The sequence below is a fragment of the Giraffa tippelskirchi genome, chromosome 13 (genome assembly GCF_054371585.1).
Source record: "Giraffa tippelskirchi isolate mGirTip1 chromosome 13, T2T-mGirTip1v1.2.pri, whole genome shotgun sequence".
NCBI classification, from domain to species: domain Eukaryota; kingdom Metazoa; phylum Chordata; class Mammalia; order Artiodactyla; family Giraffidae; genus Giraffa; species Giraffa tippelskirchi.
Window position 1 is genome coordinate 115,971,294 of NC_137287.1, and position 15,782 is coordinate 115,987,075.

The 15,782-nt window shown below is 43.9% G+C and overlaps 1 long non-coding RNA gene across 1 annotated transcript; it reads left to right on the forward strand.

Moving 5' to 3' along the window:
• The first annotated feature begins 101 nt into the window (after window positions 1-101).
• Window positions 102-12,988, forward strand: LOC145533516 (uncharacterized). Its single transcript, XR_014074136.1, has 3 exons — window positions 102-355; window positions 7,054-7,146; window positions 12,765-12,988. It is a non-coding gene; the product is annotated as an uncharacterized LOC145533516 (long non-coding RNA).
• Window positions 12,989-15,782: the final 2,794 nt, after the last annotated feature.

The window sequence follows — 15,782 nt, forward strand, 5'->3', positions numbered from 1 at the left end:
TGTCGCAAGAGCGCTCGTGTTTGCGGCAGGACTGAGTTGGAGCGTCGATCTCCTTAGCGATGAGGGCGGGGAAGTGGCTCGCGCGGCGGTTGAGAATGGGAGGGGTTGCCTAGCAACGGCGTCCCCGGGTGAGGATGGGTCCCAGGCCTGGTCGCCACCACTTTAAAGGGCTTCGCCTTTCTTCATATTTTCAGAGTGTCTTCTTTCCTCTGTAACTGTGGAAAGAGATCATTTAAATCCCGGAGTACTTTGATTTCGCCGTGTGTAAAACTCAACACCTATAGATGTGTGTATTGGAGACTAATGCATATATTCATGTAACCTCCGGATCACAAGAAACAAAGAGAGCAGAGAGGTAGAGAAAGTGTTTTGTTTACATTTAAAGAGGCTGTGTGGAGGAGGAAACGGCAACCCACTCCAGTATTCTTGCCTAGAGAATCCTGTGGACAGAGGAGCCTGGTGGGCTGCCGTCTATGGGGTCGCACAGAGTCGGACACGACTGAAGCGATTTAGCAGCAGCAGCAGCAAAGAGGCTGTGTATCTTGTTTAGTTTCACTGACAAGAGGCAAAAGGATTCTGGTGATATAGTCACAGATTCATCTTGAGTTCTTTCTTTCTTTCGTTCTGGAATATTCACTCAATGTCAAAAATAAATTTACCAGAAAGTAATTGTTGATCATGAAGCATGTAAAATGTTGTATTGCTCATTTAATCTGCAGAATATATTTGTCACAGGAAATGGAATTTGCTCACACAATTGTAAATGCACTCTATTAATCACAGTGATGGCTATATGAATCAGGTAGGCTTTTTGTGAGTTAGGAAGTGCTACAAACCCCATGGGGTCAAGTTTTTGTCCTTGTGAATGTGTGTGTTAGTCACTCAGTCGTGTCCAACTCTTTGCGACTGCATGGACTGTAGCCTGCCAGGCTCCTCTGTCCATGGAATTCTCCAGGCAAGAATACTGGAGTTGGGTAACCATTCTCTTCTCCAGGGGAATCTTCCAAACCCAGGGATTGAAAACCTGGGTCTCCCCCATTGCAGGCAGATCCTTTACCATCTGAACCACCAGGGAAGTTCTTGTGAATAGTGCATGCAAAATAAAAATGGTGGCAGTGGGATTTGAATACTATGAGAAATCAGATTTCTTTGACACCAATTCATAAGGTTCCTCCATCACTAATCTATTCACTGAATGTTTATTATACACCTACAAGGTGGCCTTATGATTTATTATATACCTACTTGCTATCATGAGCAAATGCAGACCCATTCCTGTTGTCTTGGAGATTCAGTGCAGTGGAGAGAGAGAATTAGGCGAACAATCACACTTGTGCACAAACAAAAATAACTGAAGGAAAGAAATAGGGATGCACTCTATTGTCTAGTTTTTCTCCTTATGAATAGTACAGAGTGTATCTGATGCTTATGAGCAGGTATGCTTGGCCTTCAGATCCTTCCCATAATTCATCGTGGCACCTGGGAAAATGGAAGCTGTGTGGTCTCTTCCTGCCTTGGCTGAGAGGTTCTGAAGGCAGATAGGGACTTCTACTCCCAGGAATTTCCCCTTTACTTTATCCCAGGTGGTTCACCCACTCTTAGTGAGAAGTCTCAGGGTTTTGTGGATTCACCTGCTTTCCTGATCCTTTTCTGTGTCAGGTGAAAAACCACACGACTCAGTTCAGAATCTTCTGTTTCTTTCCTTGATTCCTGCTTTTTGGTGCTTATGCCATTAAGTGGTACTCTTTTCATTGTTTGGTTGAATACTCTTAATTTGGGGTGATATCCTTTAACTTTTTATTATTACTTTTTGGTTAGATATACAGGGACAGAGATACTGTGACTCAACTTCGTCTTGTTACTTTACCCACCCAGAGGTTTTACATTATCTCTTACTCTTCACAACAACTCTATGTGATACTCTATGCTTTAAAATTTTTATTTTTGTTTCTGGCTCTCTGTTCTGATGCTATATAATTTAAACTTTAAAAATTCCTTAATATCTCAAACATACGTTAAACTACATAAAATAATATAATGCATACCTTTCTACTCACTGCTAAGATTCTCCTCCATTTCCTTCCTCTCTCCTATAAATAATCACTCTCCATACATTTTCAAGTATAGTTTGTACTAAGTTGCTTCAGTTGTGTCTAACTCTTTGTGACCCCATGGACTGTAGCCTGCCAGGCTCCTCTGTCATGGGATTCTCCAGGCAAGAATACTGGAGTGGGTTGCCATGCCCTTCTCCAGGGCATCTTCCCAACCCAGGAATCGAACCCGAGACTCCTACATTGGCATTCTTTACCACTGAGCCAGTGGTAGTCAGGGAAGCGCATACATGTCAGAGTTTTGTAGAATACACACTTTAGGAGTGGAATTGATGACTTGGTAGTATACCACATCTTGAACTTTAGGAGGTTTATAGCCAGGTTGCTCTCCAAAGAAGTACTAGTATATACTCGTGCAAGCAATGTATACATACCATTTTTAGATATACTTGCCAACTTTTGATATTTTCTGACTTTATTCATTTATTTTTGCTCGTGACAATATGTGTGAAATGATATGTTTTTTCAGTTTTAATTTTCCTGAATTTAGTGATATTGAGCGTGTTTTCTTACAGGCTCTCCAGGTTTCTATCTGTTGATATTTCTGGACCATTTTTCTAATGGGTTTGTTTATGTTTTTCTTATTGATCCATAGGAGTTATTTACATATGCTCGATACTGATCTTGTGTTAGTTAGGTCTTCTGTGGTTTGTTGATTTACTTTGTTGATGGTATCTCATCATTGAGAAGTTTAAAATTTTAATGTAGTCATATGTTTCGATCTTTCCCTTCACGGTTTGTAGTGTTCTGTGTCTTGTTTAAGGATTCCTTCCCTCTCATGGTGTCATGTAGATATTCTCCTGGTAAATACTATTAGTACGTCAATTTTACAGGCGAATCAGTTGGGGCATCAGTTGAGCGCTTATATGACTTGCCTAAGGTCATAGAGCATTGGAGGTGAGTGACTTGGGTTTTTGACTCCCGGGTTGCACTGTACGCCACAACTGATGAATCTCTTGCCACCCTGTTCTGCTAGTTGTCTCATGAGAGCACTTCTCAGCCTTTTCCTGTAGACACAGAGGGTGTGCGGAGCTCAGACAAGCTGCAGATTACGTGCGGTTCTCGTTTACTGCAGCGTGAAGCCCTCTGGCTCTAGACTTCATGATACTTTGAGAACTATTTTGAAAATCTTCAAATAACTTTGGCTATACATTAGAGTTGCAAAAGTAGTGCAAAGAATTCCTGAATGTTCTTCACCCAGATTCCCCAAATGTTGAGCATTTTACCTTGTTCAATTTGTAACTGTTTCTCTGTATTATTGAATCTACTATGCTAGATTAAATTATTAGTATCTCTATGTTATCTTTGCATTATCAAACCTATTATTTGAATTTCACCAGCTGTCCCATTAATGCCAGTTAGAGCAAAAGAAACAAAAAAGATTTTTTTTCTGGTCCATAATCCAGTCTAGGGTTTTATGTTGCATTTTAGTTTTCAAGTCTCTTCCGTCTCCTTTAATCTGCAACATTTCTTCAGTCTTTCTTTGTCTTTCCTGACCTTGACATTTTTGAAGAGTTCAGGTTGTTTATTTTAAGGACCATCCCTCATCCAGGCTTTCTGATGTTTCTTCATCGTTAGACTCACTCAGGTCATACATTTTTGGCAGGAATACTCAGAAGTGATGCTGTGTCCTTCTCGGCCAGTAGTTTTCTTTTGACTAGAACCATCTACAATATTATGTGAATAAATGCATTATTCCAGGCAAAATAATTAATATCTCTTATTTCCAGATCTCAAAGGATCCACATGACATAATAAAGGCCCAGAAGTTCTTCATTTCTCTGTGCTGGTCTTGGTGGGAATCTTTGCTCAATAAGATGCTCTGAGGGAGGCAGGGAGGGAGGCATTGGGAGTTGGGCCATGCCGTCTCCCAGCCCATTTCCTACGCCTTCATCCCCTGTCCCGCCCCACTCCCTTCTCTGCCACTGCTTTAACTCCTACTCATCCTAAGGGCTTTAATTTAAATTTCACTCCCCTTCCCCATTTAGTATAGAGAGAGCCTTTATTTTGGGGGGCTCCAAAATTACTGCAGATGGTGACTGCAACCATGAAATTAAAAGATGCTTGCTCCTTGGAAGAAAAGCTATGACCAACCAAGACAGCATATTAAAAAGCAGAGACATTACTTTGCCAACAAAGGTCCGTCTATTCAAGCTATGGTTTTTCCAGTAGTCATGTATGGGTATGAGAGTTGGACTATAAAGAAAGCTGAGCGCTGAAGAATTGATGCTTTTGAACTGTGGTGTTGGAGAAGACTGTTGAGAGTCCCTTGGACTGCATGGAGATCCAACCAGTCAACCCTAAAGGAAATCAGTCCTGAATATTCATTGGAAGGACCGATGCTGAAGCTGAAACTCTAATACTCTGGCCACCTGATGAGAAGAACTGACTCACTGGAAAAGACCCTGATGCTGGGAAAGATCGAAGGTGGGAGGAGAAGGGGACGTCAGAGGATGAGATGGTTGGATGGCGTCACTGACTCAATGGATGTGAGTTTGAGTAAGCTCTGGGAGTTGGTGATGGACAGGGAAGCCTGGCGTGCTGCAGTCCATGGGGTCACAAAGAGCCAGACATGACTGAGCTCCTGAACTGAACTGATAGGAGAACAGACTATGGATTCCGGCTACTTGGGTCCAAATCCTGGCTCTACCATTTACTAGCTGTGTGACCTAGGGCATGATACCTAACCTCTCTGTGCCTCAGTTTCCTCCTTTGTAAAACAGAGATAGTAAAAAGACCTGTCTCAAAAGATTATTGTGAATGTTGCTGAGTTAACATATCTAAAACACCTAGAACAATGCCTGGCACGTACTGCTCAATAAGCATTAATTAGCTGGTAGTAGGTTGCCAGACTATGGCACACCCTTAAAAAAATTTTTTTTTAGATTTATTTATTTGACTACAATGGGTCTTAGTTGTGGCACACAGGATCTTTTAGTTGTGGCTTGTGGAATCTATTTCCCTGACCAGGGATGGAACCTGGGCCCCTACTTTGGAAGCGTGGAGTCTTAGCCACGGGACCAGCAGGGAGGTCCCTGCACTCTTACAGAACGGTGCTTTTCTGCCTTAAAATTACCTTTCCAATCAGAGGCTGTGCAATGGAATGTGAGGAAAATTTGGGAGTTACCTCCTATTCTCACAGCTGAGGATAAAGGGTACTAAATATAAAGCAGGGGCCCTTGACCTGAGGTTCACAAACTGGGAAAAACCTACTTCCTTATGTTCATTTACCTCTTACTGAAATCAAACTTTTCTCTCAATTAGGAATGTAGTCAACAAACATAGCAGCCTCTGTTGTCTCCAACAGAAAGCACAGATATTTCACGTCACATTACAGTTGTGAGGGAGATCTTGAATTATTGTTTATGCTCATCATTATTTTAAAATTATGTAAATTTTAGGCTTGCCACAAGATCTTATTATTTAAACCATTAATTAAGAAGCATATTCAGTGCTATACCACACCTTTGTATTTCTAATATTTTGATGACTGTATTTCAATATAATTAGTTTTCTTTGTAACCTTATCTATCATATTTTATGCATTTAAAAACATTTCCTGAGAAGGGTCTGTAGTCTTCTCCAGATGGTCAGATAAGTCCATAACGTTATACACACAAAAAAACTTAAGAATCCTGTTCTAAAAACAGTATTAAATCACTCTATGACATAGTATGACATAGTAGCAATATTTGATATATCTCTTAAAGCAAAGGGAATAAAAGCAAAAATAAACGGGGCCTAGTTAAACTTGAAAGTTTTTGCACAGCAAAGGAAATCATCAACAAAATGAAAAGACAACCTACTGGATGTGAGAAAATATTTACAAATGGTATGACCAATAAGTGGTTAATATCCAAAACATATGTACAGCTCATACAGCTCAGCATTAAAAGACCAAACAACCTGATTAAAAAATGGGTGGAAGACCTGAACAGACTGTTTTCTAGAGAGGAAATGCTGATAGCCAACAGACTCATGAGAAGATGCTCAACATCGCTAATCACCAGGAAAATGCAGATCAGAACCATGAGATATCACCTCACACCTGTTGGAATGCCTATCATCAAAAAGAACACAAGCGACCAAGGTTGGCAAGGCTGTGGAGAAAAGAGAACTCTCATATGCTGTTGATGGGAATGTAAATTGGTGCATTCACTGTAGAAAAGAGTAGGCAGGTTTCTCAAAAACTAAACATTGGAAATTCCATGGCAATCCAGTGGTTAGGATTCCATCCTCTCACTGCTGAGGGCCTGGGTTTAATCCCTGGTTGGGGAACAGAAGCCAAGTGGTATGGCATAAAATAAAACCCTAAAAATAGAACTACCATATGATTCAGCATTTCCACTCCTGGATATATATCCCCCCCAAAACCCACCACTAATTAAAAAAGACACACACACCTCAGTATTCATAGCAGCATTATTTACAACAGCCAAGATATGGAAGCAATGTAATTGCTCATCAGATGAATGGATAAGAAGATGTGGCTTATATATACAATGGAATAGTACTCAACCATCAACCTTCTTTTTAAGATGGAAATTTTGCCATTTGCAACAACATGGTGAAATAAGTCAGAGAAAGAAAAATGTTATGATATCACTTATATGTGGACTCTAAAAGATATGACAAATGAGTGACTATAACAGAAAAGAAGCAGATTCACAGATACAGAGAACAAACAAGTAGTAGCTACCCGTGGGGAGAGGGAAGTGGGGAGGGGCAAGATAAGGGCAAGGGGTTAATAAACTATTACGCATCAAATAACCTCCAAGGACGTATTGTACTTCACAGGGAACACAGCCTATATTTTATAAGTATAAATGAAGTATAACCTTTAAAATTGTGAATCACTATGTTGTATACCTGTCACATATACATCAACTTTATTTCAACTAAAAAAAATGTGGTTGCTGACTTGGCTTCCCTTGTGGCTCAGGGTGAAGAATGTGCCTGCAATCCAGGAGACCTGGGTTCAATCCCTGGGTTGGGAAGAATGAGATGAGAAGCTCCCCTCTGGGTATACTAAGAGGTGAGTCAGTCATGTCTGAGGACTTTGTACATATCGTAATTTAATCCTTGCAACACTGGTATTACTATTCCCATTTTATAGATGAGAAAATTGAGGCTCAAAGAGGTAGGTAAATTACCCGAGGTCATAGGACAGTATACTAGAAAGGAAACCCGTGCTTTTAGTGACTTCAATATCCCGCTTCCTATGTAAATCCTCTTAGTCTTTCTAGTACCCTGCAAAGTATTAATAAGTATCCTATTCCTCCATTTACAGATGAGGAAACTGAGACTCAAAGCGGTCAAGTTATTTTTTCTCACAGCTAAACAAAAGAGTCAGGATTCAAACCCATATCTGTCAGGCACCAAAGCCCGTGTGCGTCCCACTGTGTCCTGCAGAATTACTGAAAGGTACCATGGAAGTGTAGCCTTGAAGAGCTGGTGGTTTATCAGATATGTGACTCAGGCAGATCATTTCAGGCCATCCATCGGGATTAGATGGTTTGGAAAGAAATCACTTTTACTGCTTTTGCTATGGGGTCACAGAGTTCTGTGGGGAACCTCTTCGTGAGTGTGAAATACACACTGGCATCTGAAAGACTCCATTAGCTGCTGTTGTCTAGATAGTAAAAGTAGGAAGCAGGAGATAAAAGAACACACAAGTAGGAAGTTCTGTATTGGGCTCATGCTGAAAGAGAAAGAACCATTATTTTGAAACCACTAATGATGAACTTGGTAAAGATCAAAGTAGTCTTGTGACCTGTAAATCTAATGAAATGAAAATGAGGTAATGGTATGTTTTATTACTATTGAGGTTCTGAGAAGCTGGAAATTATCTCAGCATGAATACTGTAAGCGAACAGGGAACAATGGAAGCCATCTAGAAAAGAATCTTTATTCAGCTTTATTTATAGCAGGTATTCGTCTTGTCTTTCAACACGGGGATCACAAAGGAGTCTGTTTCACCTTGCAGGGTGTGTGAAAATACAATGGCTGTCACAGTCCCTATTGCTTCCTTCCGAAGACCATAACATAAAGGAGAGAAAGGCGGAGAGTGCTGTGAAGAGGGGGCTGGATCGCTGGGGCTAGGAAAGGTGACAGGAGCAAAGAGAAAATAAGGAAAGAAGAAAAAAATGAAGTGATTCTTCCCACTATCACCCAACCCCTATCCTCTAGACCCAAGCTGTCTAATACTGTAGCCACTAGTGATACACGGGCTTTCCAGGTGGCGCCAGTGGTAAAGAACCCTTCTGCCAGTGCAGGAGATACAGGAGACCTGGCTTTGATCCCTGGATCCGGAAGATCCCCTGGAGAAGGAAATGGCAACCCTCTCCAGTATTCCTGCCTGGAGAATCCCATGGACAGAAGAGCTGGGCAGGCTACAGTCCAGAGAGTCACAAAGAGTCAGACACGACTGAAGTGACTTAGCAAGCAGCAATATGCGACTATTTACGTTTATTAGGAGTAAATAAAAAATCTACTTCCTTGATTGCACTCACCATCTCCCAAGGGTTTAATAGGGGGAAGTCACTCAGTCGTGTCCGACTCTTTGCGACCCCGTGGACTGTAGCCTACCAGGCTCCTCTGTCCATGGGATTCTCCAGGCAAGAATACTGGAGTGGTTTGCCATTTCCTTCTCCAGGGGATCTTCCCGACGCAGGGATCGAACCCAGGTCTCTGGCATTGGAGGCAGACGCTTTAACCTCTGAGCCACCAGGGAAGTCCAAGGGTTTAACAGGCACATGTAGTTTGTGGCTACATTATTGGATGGTGTAGATACAGAATGTTTCTCTGGAAAGCGCTATTGGACAGCACTGATAAACATCCAGTTCCACCTAGGAGAATTCAAAGTCTAGGACAAGTGGAACCCCGTGACTGTATTGTCCTCAGCCCATGGGAAGACAGGAGCAGAATCTTCTGAAGTGGGATATGAGAGTGCCAGGCTCCTGTGTGACCTAGCACATACACTCTCTAGGACTCAGTTTTCTAATTTAATGATTAATATAAATATTTTAGTGGATATTATAGGAAAATCACATAATTCTTATGATAATCATGTGAGCTATTAGCCAGTTGTTTTTTTTTTCAAATTGGGATATAGTTGCTTTATAATATCATGTTAGTTTCTGCTATACAATGGAGTGAATCAGCTTTATGTGTGTGTGTGTGTATATATATATATATATATATATATATATATATATATATATATATATATCTCCCCTTCCTCTTGTGTTAGGCCCATGTTAACAGAGGAGAAACCAGAAGTTAAGAAAGTGCTCAGGGTCACATGATTAGGAGCAGAACCTGGCTTTGGACTCAGGCCTCTGACTTCAGAGGCCACATTCCTGCCCACCTAGCTACCCTACTTCCTGCTGCTCGATTCCTCCTACACAAATGAAAGTGTCTTAGTCGGATTCTCCCCAAAACAGAAACTGGGACAAGGACTTAAGTGCAACTAGTTTATTTAGGAGGTGGCCCCAGGAAGTGCAGATAGGGGTATGGGAGAAGTGAAACAGGGAGGGGTAAGGAAGCCATTACAGGGTTGGTTAAGGACCAGGCTACCCTGTGGGCAGTGGAGCTTACTCTTGATGGAGGGAGAGTGTGGAACACATGCTTCTGAGTTATCCCACCTACGGGATGAGGACTGCAAGGAGATCAAACTAGTCAGTCCTGAAGGAAATCAACCCTGAATATTCATTGGAAGGACCACCGAAGCTGAAGCTCTAATACTTTGGCCACCTGATGTGAAGAGCCAACTCATTGGAAAAGACCCTGATGCTGGGAAAGATTGAAGGCAGGAGGAGAAGTGGGCAACAGAGAATGAGACGGTTGGATGGCATCACTGACTCAATGAACATGAGTTTGAGCAAACTTTGAGAGATAGTGAAGGACGGGAAGCTTGGTGTGCTGCAGTCAAGTCCATGGGGTTGCAAAGAGTTGGACACAACTGAATGACTGAACAACAACGAAGGGGTGAGGGGGCTAGGATATTCATCCATCAAATCCTTGTCACTGTAGATGGCTGTTCCCAAGGGCATTGACTCTGGCACTTCTGTCCAGACATCCTCGACACCTCAACAAGCTCTTGTAACCATCCAAGGTCCCCCAGGCAGAGGCCACAGGCGCTTGAAGTAGGGAACAGGAACATGTACATGGAGGCATGGAGGGCATGTGAGTGGGGTACCAACACGATGCTACATAGGAGGTTGGACTGAATGCTGTCTCTACTGTAAGAAACTGATGGATAGCTGAGCTTGGCATTAGGTATTTTTACATCATAAAATCTGAAACCATAATGATTAACAGTCTGCCAGAAAATATTCACAGGGAAAGCCTGGGGTACAGTTAGACATCTGAGCTGATTTTCAACACGGATGACAGAGTAAAGAGTTAATACCTTTGGTAGTGGAGGAACTCACTTTAGATAAAGTAATCAGGGAAGGCCTCTCTGAGGAGATGCCATTTACTGGGAGAGCACAATAGTGAGATAACAGAGGAACTAAAGCCATCTCTTATTCCAGTTCTCAGAGTCTGAGAAGGCTGTGGACCAGACATGAAGTCGTCTTTGTCTAGGCATCAGGACCAGCCAAGCCAGTGAGGGGCTTTAACCAGATCATGATAAAGAGCTTTTCTGTGGGGGGGGACGGAGGGGACATACATATACTTACGGCTGATTCGTGTCGTTGATTGGCAGAAAGCAACACAACATTGTAAAGCAATTATCCTCCAATTAAAAATAAAATAATAATAATAATAAAAAAGAACTTCTTTGTCAGCTCACCTGCTACTTTTGCTAGCTCTTAGGTTTCCTTAATTTCTGATTGGGTTCTTTCCTGAGTTTCTTAGTTCTCTTTGATAAATTCCCTCCCAGCTCTGCCGAGCTGAGGGGGAAAGATTTTTGTCCACAGCTGGGCCTGGGAATCCCAGCTGGAGAGTCCGGTCATCTGGAGGAGATGGGCAGTTACTTTGGACGGTGTGGGGAGGAGCAGGTGGATTCCAATGCATCCTTTCAGTCTCATTTCATGGTCCCACATTCATTCAACAGTTGTTTAGCATCCAGCATGTGCCTGGGCTCCTTGTGGGCCTCGGGCTATAAAAATCCTCTTCTCCAGGAATCAAGTCAGGTATGAGGGAAGGCCCAATCCAAAGTCATTGAGTGAGAGTTCCTTGTTACTTAGGAGCTGGTAAAAGCCACAGGCCCACCCTTTGTAACCTGCATTCCAAATGGGAGCCAGTACTTTCTCTCCAAGGTTTACTAGTGGGGCAGGAATGGTCCCATATCCCTTAGCCAATCCCTTGCTTTCCTTTTCCTTGCTCATATAATAATCCTGGGGAGGGAGGTGTTCTTTGGTTTTATTCAGGAATGTAGTGTCTAGGGCAGAAGATAGTTCCCACCCCCACACCTTCACTGGGAGTCTCTCCCGGATATTGAGTAGTGAGTTCGAGAAGGGGGTGCTGGGGTACTGTTCCCCAGGTGGGGGGAGTTACTTGGCAATGGACCTGCTGATGTCCTCCCATGCTTATCTGAGCAGGGGAGAAGAAAGGTGGAGAGGGGAAGAAGTAGAGTTGCTGACCAGGAGGTGTGAGTTTTCTCTGGGTCAGATGGATGCTCCAGTAGTTAGGCTTTCTGGTAACCCACTTAAGTAGACTGACTGCTGAGCAGAAGGTCCCACCAGTGGCAGGGACCCTGGTGGTGGGACGAGATAGGAGAGCTCAAGTCTGGGCAAGATGCCCCTTGTCAGAGAAACTGGCAGTAAGGAAGACCCTAAGAAGCTTATATCTCCATGGATGAAAACTTGCCTCCCTGGTTTAGCCAGGGAAGCAGGGTCAAGCAACAGGGAGAGGGCCATATTACAGAAGGTTTTTCCCGCTCCCTCCTCCCAATTTCAATAAGGGGATGGTAGCAGGGTATGTCTCCCAGTCAGGCCGCACACCCACTTCCACTTTTTATCCAAACAAGTGGGGTTCTGGCTCAAGTCAATCCTTGGATAAGTAAGGGGGAAGATCAAATGAGTTTTAAATTGAGTTTGAGAATAAAGCTTTCAAGGATGGAAGCTTAACAACAGAAAGTGATCCGAAAGTAATGCAATCTACCCAAGATGTCATTAAGGGATGGAAAATGGAGATTCAACACAGCAGGACTGAAAGCAGAGATTAGGGGAAAAAAGCTTCATTATTATATCCCACTGAGTTGAGTCGCCTCAATACACTGGTTCTGTGAGTAAACAGAATAATTGAAATACAGTGTGGTAGGGCTGGAGTCTTACCTAGGCAAGCAACTCTGGGGTTCTGAGCGGGCATGGGGAGGTAGTGGTGCACATCCCAGGCTGGCTGACTGAGAGGGCTTTCCAGAGAAGGGGCAGCTGAGTTGAGCCTTGAGGGATAAGAAAGAGCTGGTTTGGGGACTCCCCTGATAGCCCAGTGGTTAAGAATCCACCTTGCAATGCAGGGGATGCAGGTTTGATCCCTGCTCAGGGAACTAAGATCTCACATGTCCATGAAGCAACTAAGCCTGCATGCCACAACTAGAGAAAGCCTGCACACTGCAATGAAGACCCTGCGAGGCCAAAAAATATTAAAAATAAATTAAAATTATATATATATATATTTAAGTTTGAAAATCTTACATTCTTTAAGGAGACTCAAGGAGAAGAAACAGCAACCCACTCCAGTATTCTTGCCTGGACAATCCCATGGACAGAGGAGCCACAACTGCTGAAACTTGCGAGCTCCAGGGCCCGAGGGTCACAACTAGAGTCTGTGTGCTGCAACGAAAGAATCTGCATGATGCAACGAAGATCCTGCATGCCGCAACTAAGCCCCATGCAGTCAAATAAATAAATACTTTTTAAAAAGAGAAAGAGTTTGGTTCAATGAAAGGACAGTGGGAAAGGGCTTTCCCTGCAGCGATGACAGCACAGTCTGGAGCGGTAAGTTGAAGGCAGGGAGGACAGTTAGAGATGCAGGCCCAGGAAACCCATAGCCTTGAGGCCCTGTGGGCTTATAGGAGTGAGAGATCAGGGGGGTTGCTTCACATGTGAGAGGCGCACAATCGGGTTTGTATTTTAGAACCACCTAGCAGCCAGAGTCCGGCAGTGCTGTGGACTTGGCCTTCAGGCCCGCTTCTCATCCATTTATCTGGCTCTGGGACCACCCCCCACCCCCAACCCCATCCCCACCTCCCTACAAAGGCCATTTCTTCTGTGATTTCAAAATCCTGGGTTCCTGCTCTTTGGAATGTCCTTTGCCCTACTCCCACCACTGAACGTTTCATAGTTTCACCCTTCGGTGGGACTCTGAAATATTGTCACCCTCCCCAAATGTCATCTTTTCTCTTTCCTCCGCCAGCACACTCTTCTCAGCCCGAGAAGATTCGATGCCTTCTCTGGGCCTATGCCCGCCAGCCCATGTCTCCTTGGGATATGCATATACTAAAATATCCTCCCTTTATCTCATCTGGTCTTCACCCCATGGGGCCACCCCGAGGCTACTATTTATCTTTTCACACATTAATTTAAGCTGCTTTAATTGCTGCTATGATATGTTTTATATAATATAATTAATGTTTAATTCTGTGTACTTGCTTCACAAGGCAGTTTTGTGAAGGGCCCAATTTTAGAATCAAGCAAATAAAGAATAAGTAATGGCTTAAGTTATTATAGTAACGCCCCCCTTCACGGCCCCCCCAGGAATGAAAATGCTTGTGCTTGTGTTTTTCAAAGTAGGTTAAAAAGGAAGAGATATTTTAATGTTCTCTCTATCCCAGGCATGCTTGTGTGACTTTCATGAAATTCCCTAGTCTCTGATTTCAAGAGTTCTGGGACTACAGGTATCAACGTGAGGTCTGTGTTGAAACTACCAGCTTTGTATCTCCTTTCTGAGGGAGACTGTGCTTAGGATAAGAAGTTATCGAACCTACTCACTTATTTATTCATTCAGCAAATGTGGTGGTGGCCAGGACTGGGACAGATTCAGTCCTGCCCTCAATGAGCTCACCATCAAATGGCGCCAGGCATATGGGGTGAGAATCCAGCATGTTAATGCTGTGGGAACATGGGAGCAGGGGTGAAGGTGGGGTGCAGTATCTACTTCTGTCTCGGGGAGTGAAGAGGAGGTTTGGCTAAAGAGAAGGTAAAATTCAAACTCATTTGAGGAAGAAGGAAGGAAGAAAACAGCCAAGACAGAAGAAAAAGACAGCTGTGCCCTTGGAAAGTGAGGAGAAGGCGAGGATGCTTGAAGCCAGCATGCGTGGGAGGACATGGCAGGGTGTGAGTGTGGGAACAGAGGGTGAGGCTGAATGGAGACTCAGGTGTGCCAGGAGAAGGAGTTTGGACCATCCTCAGACGAGAGTCCCTTGTTCAGCAAGGAGATCAAACCAGTCAATACTAAAGGAAATCAACCCTGAACATACATTGGAAGGATTGACGCTGAAGCCGAAGCTCCAATACTTTGGCCACCTGATGTGAAAAGCTGACTCTTTGGAAAAGACTCTGATCTGGGAAAGACTGAAGGCAAAAGGAGAAGGGGTGACAGAGGATGAGATGGTCAGATAGCATCACTGACTTAACGGATATGAATTTGAGCAAACCCTGGGAGATAGTGGAGGACAGAGGAACCTGGTATGCTACAGTCCATGGGGTTGCAGAGAGTTGGATGAGACTTAATGACTGAAAAACAACAGTGTATAGGGCCGCGCAAAAAAGTTTTTAAGCAGTGAAGTGCACCCATCAGACCAGATCCTACAAACAGAATTGCAACAATGTGCACAATGAGAGAGACAGAGAGAGAGGGCTCAGAGTTACCTGGAACATAACAGAGACTCAACAAATACTTAATTGAATGAGTGAGGCTGTTGTGACAGCCCAGGTGAAAGATGCTGAGCCTCTGAATTAAGGCAGTGGCAAAGGGGATAGAAGAGAGGGGATGGATTCTGAAGGTAGAATTTACAGGTCTGCAAATATGCCCTTTGCAGCAGAAGCCAGGAGAATGGGGTTAGTCGCCCTCTCCCGTCCTGTGCAGTTTGGCCTTTTGACCCTGCCCAGAAACTCAGAGCTTGGAGAGTCATCACCCCAACCACCCTCTAGTTCAAGCTCCTTGGGTTTCATTGAAGCAAACTGAGGCTCAAGGACACCCAGTCCATCAGAAGCAGAGCCTAGGCCAGAACCCAGGTGTTCCCTGCTGCAGAGCAGAGTGTTAATACTGGTTCAAGAAAGGCTTGGAAGGTCTAAACTGGGGAAATAATAGCTACAAGGACGTGTGCTTCTGCAGAACTAGGGGGTCTCCAGTCGCTTAAGATTCTCAAGTGGTCTTGCGATCCCACGAAAGACTGTCTTCAGGTGGCGGAAGGGAACTGGAATGGAATAGAGTCTAGTGGGGACTGCACGGACGGGCGGATAGACGGATGGACGGATGGATGGATGGAATGGGGGAGGGGGCGCGCTGGGACGCGGCGCCCACGCGAGGGAATTTCCTCTGAAAGAGAGTGAAACTGAAAGTTGGGAAACTCTTTTCCTTGAAAGGCCCCCCCAATACTCCTTCCACTACCCAGCCGTGGCCTTCCCGTTTTTTGGGAACTTCCTTAGGCCTCTCCATCCGCGGCGTTCGACACTTTCGGTTCCGCCGGGATTGCCGGAGGCGGCGGGGAAGAACAGGGCG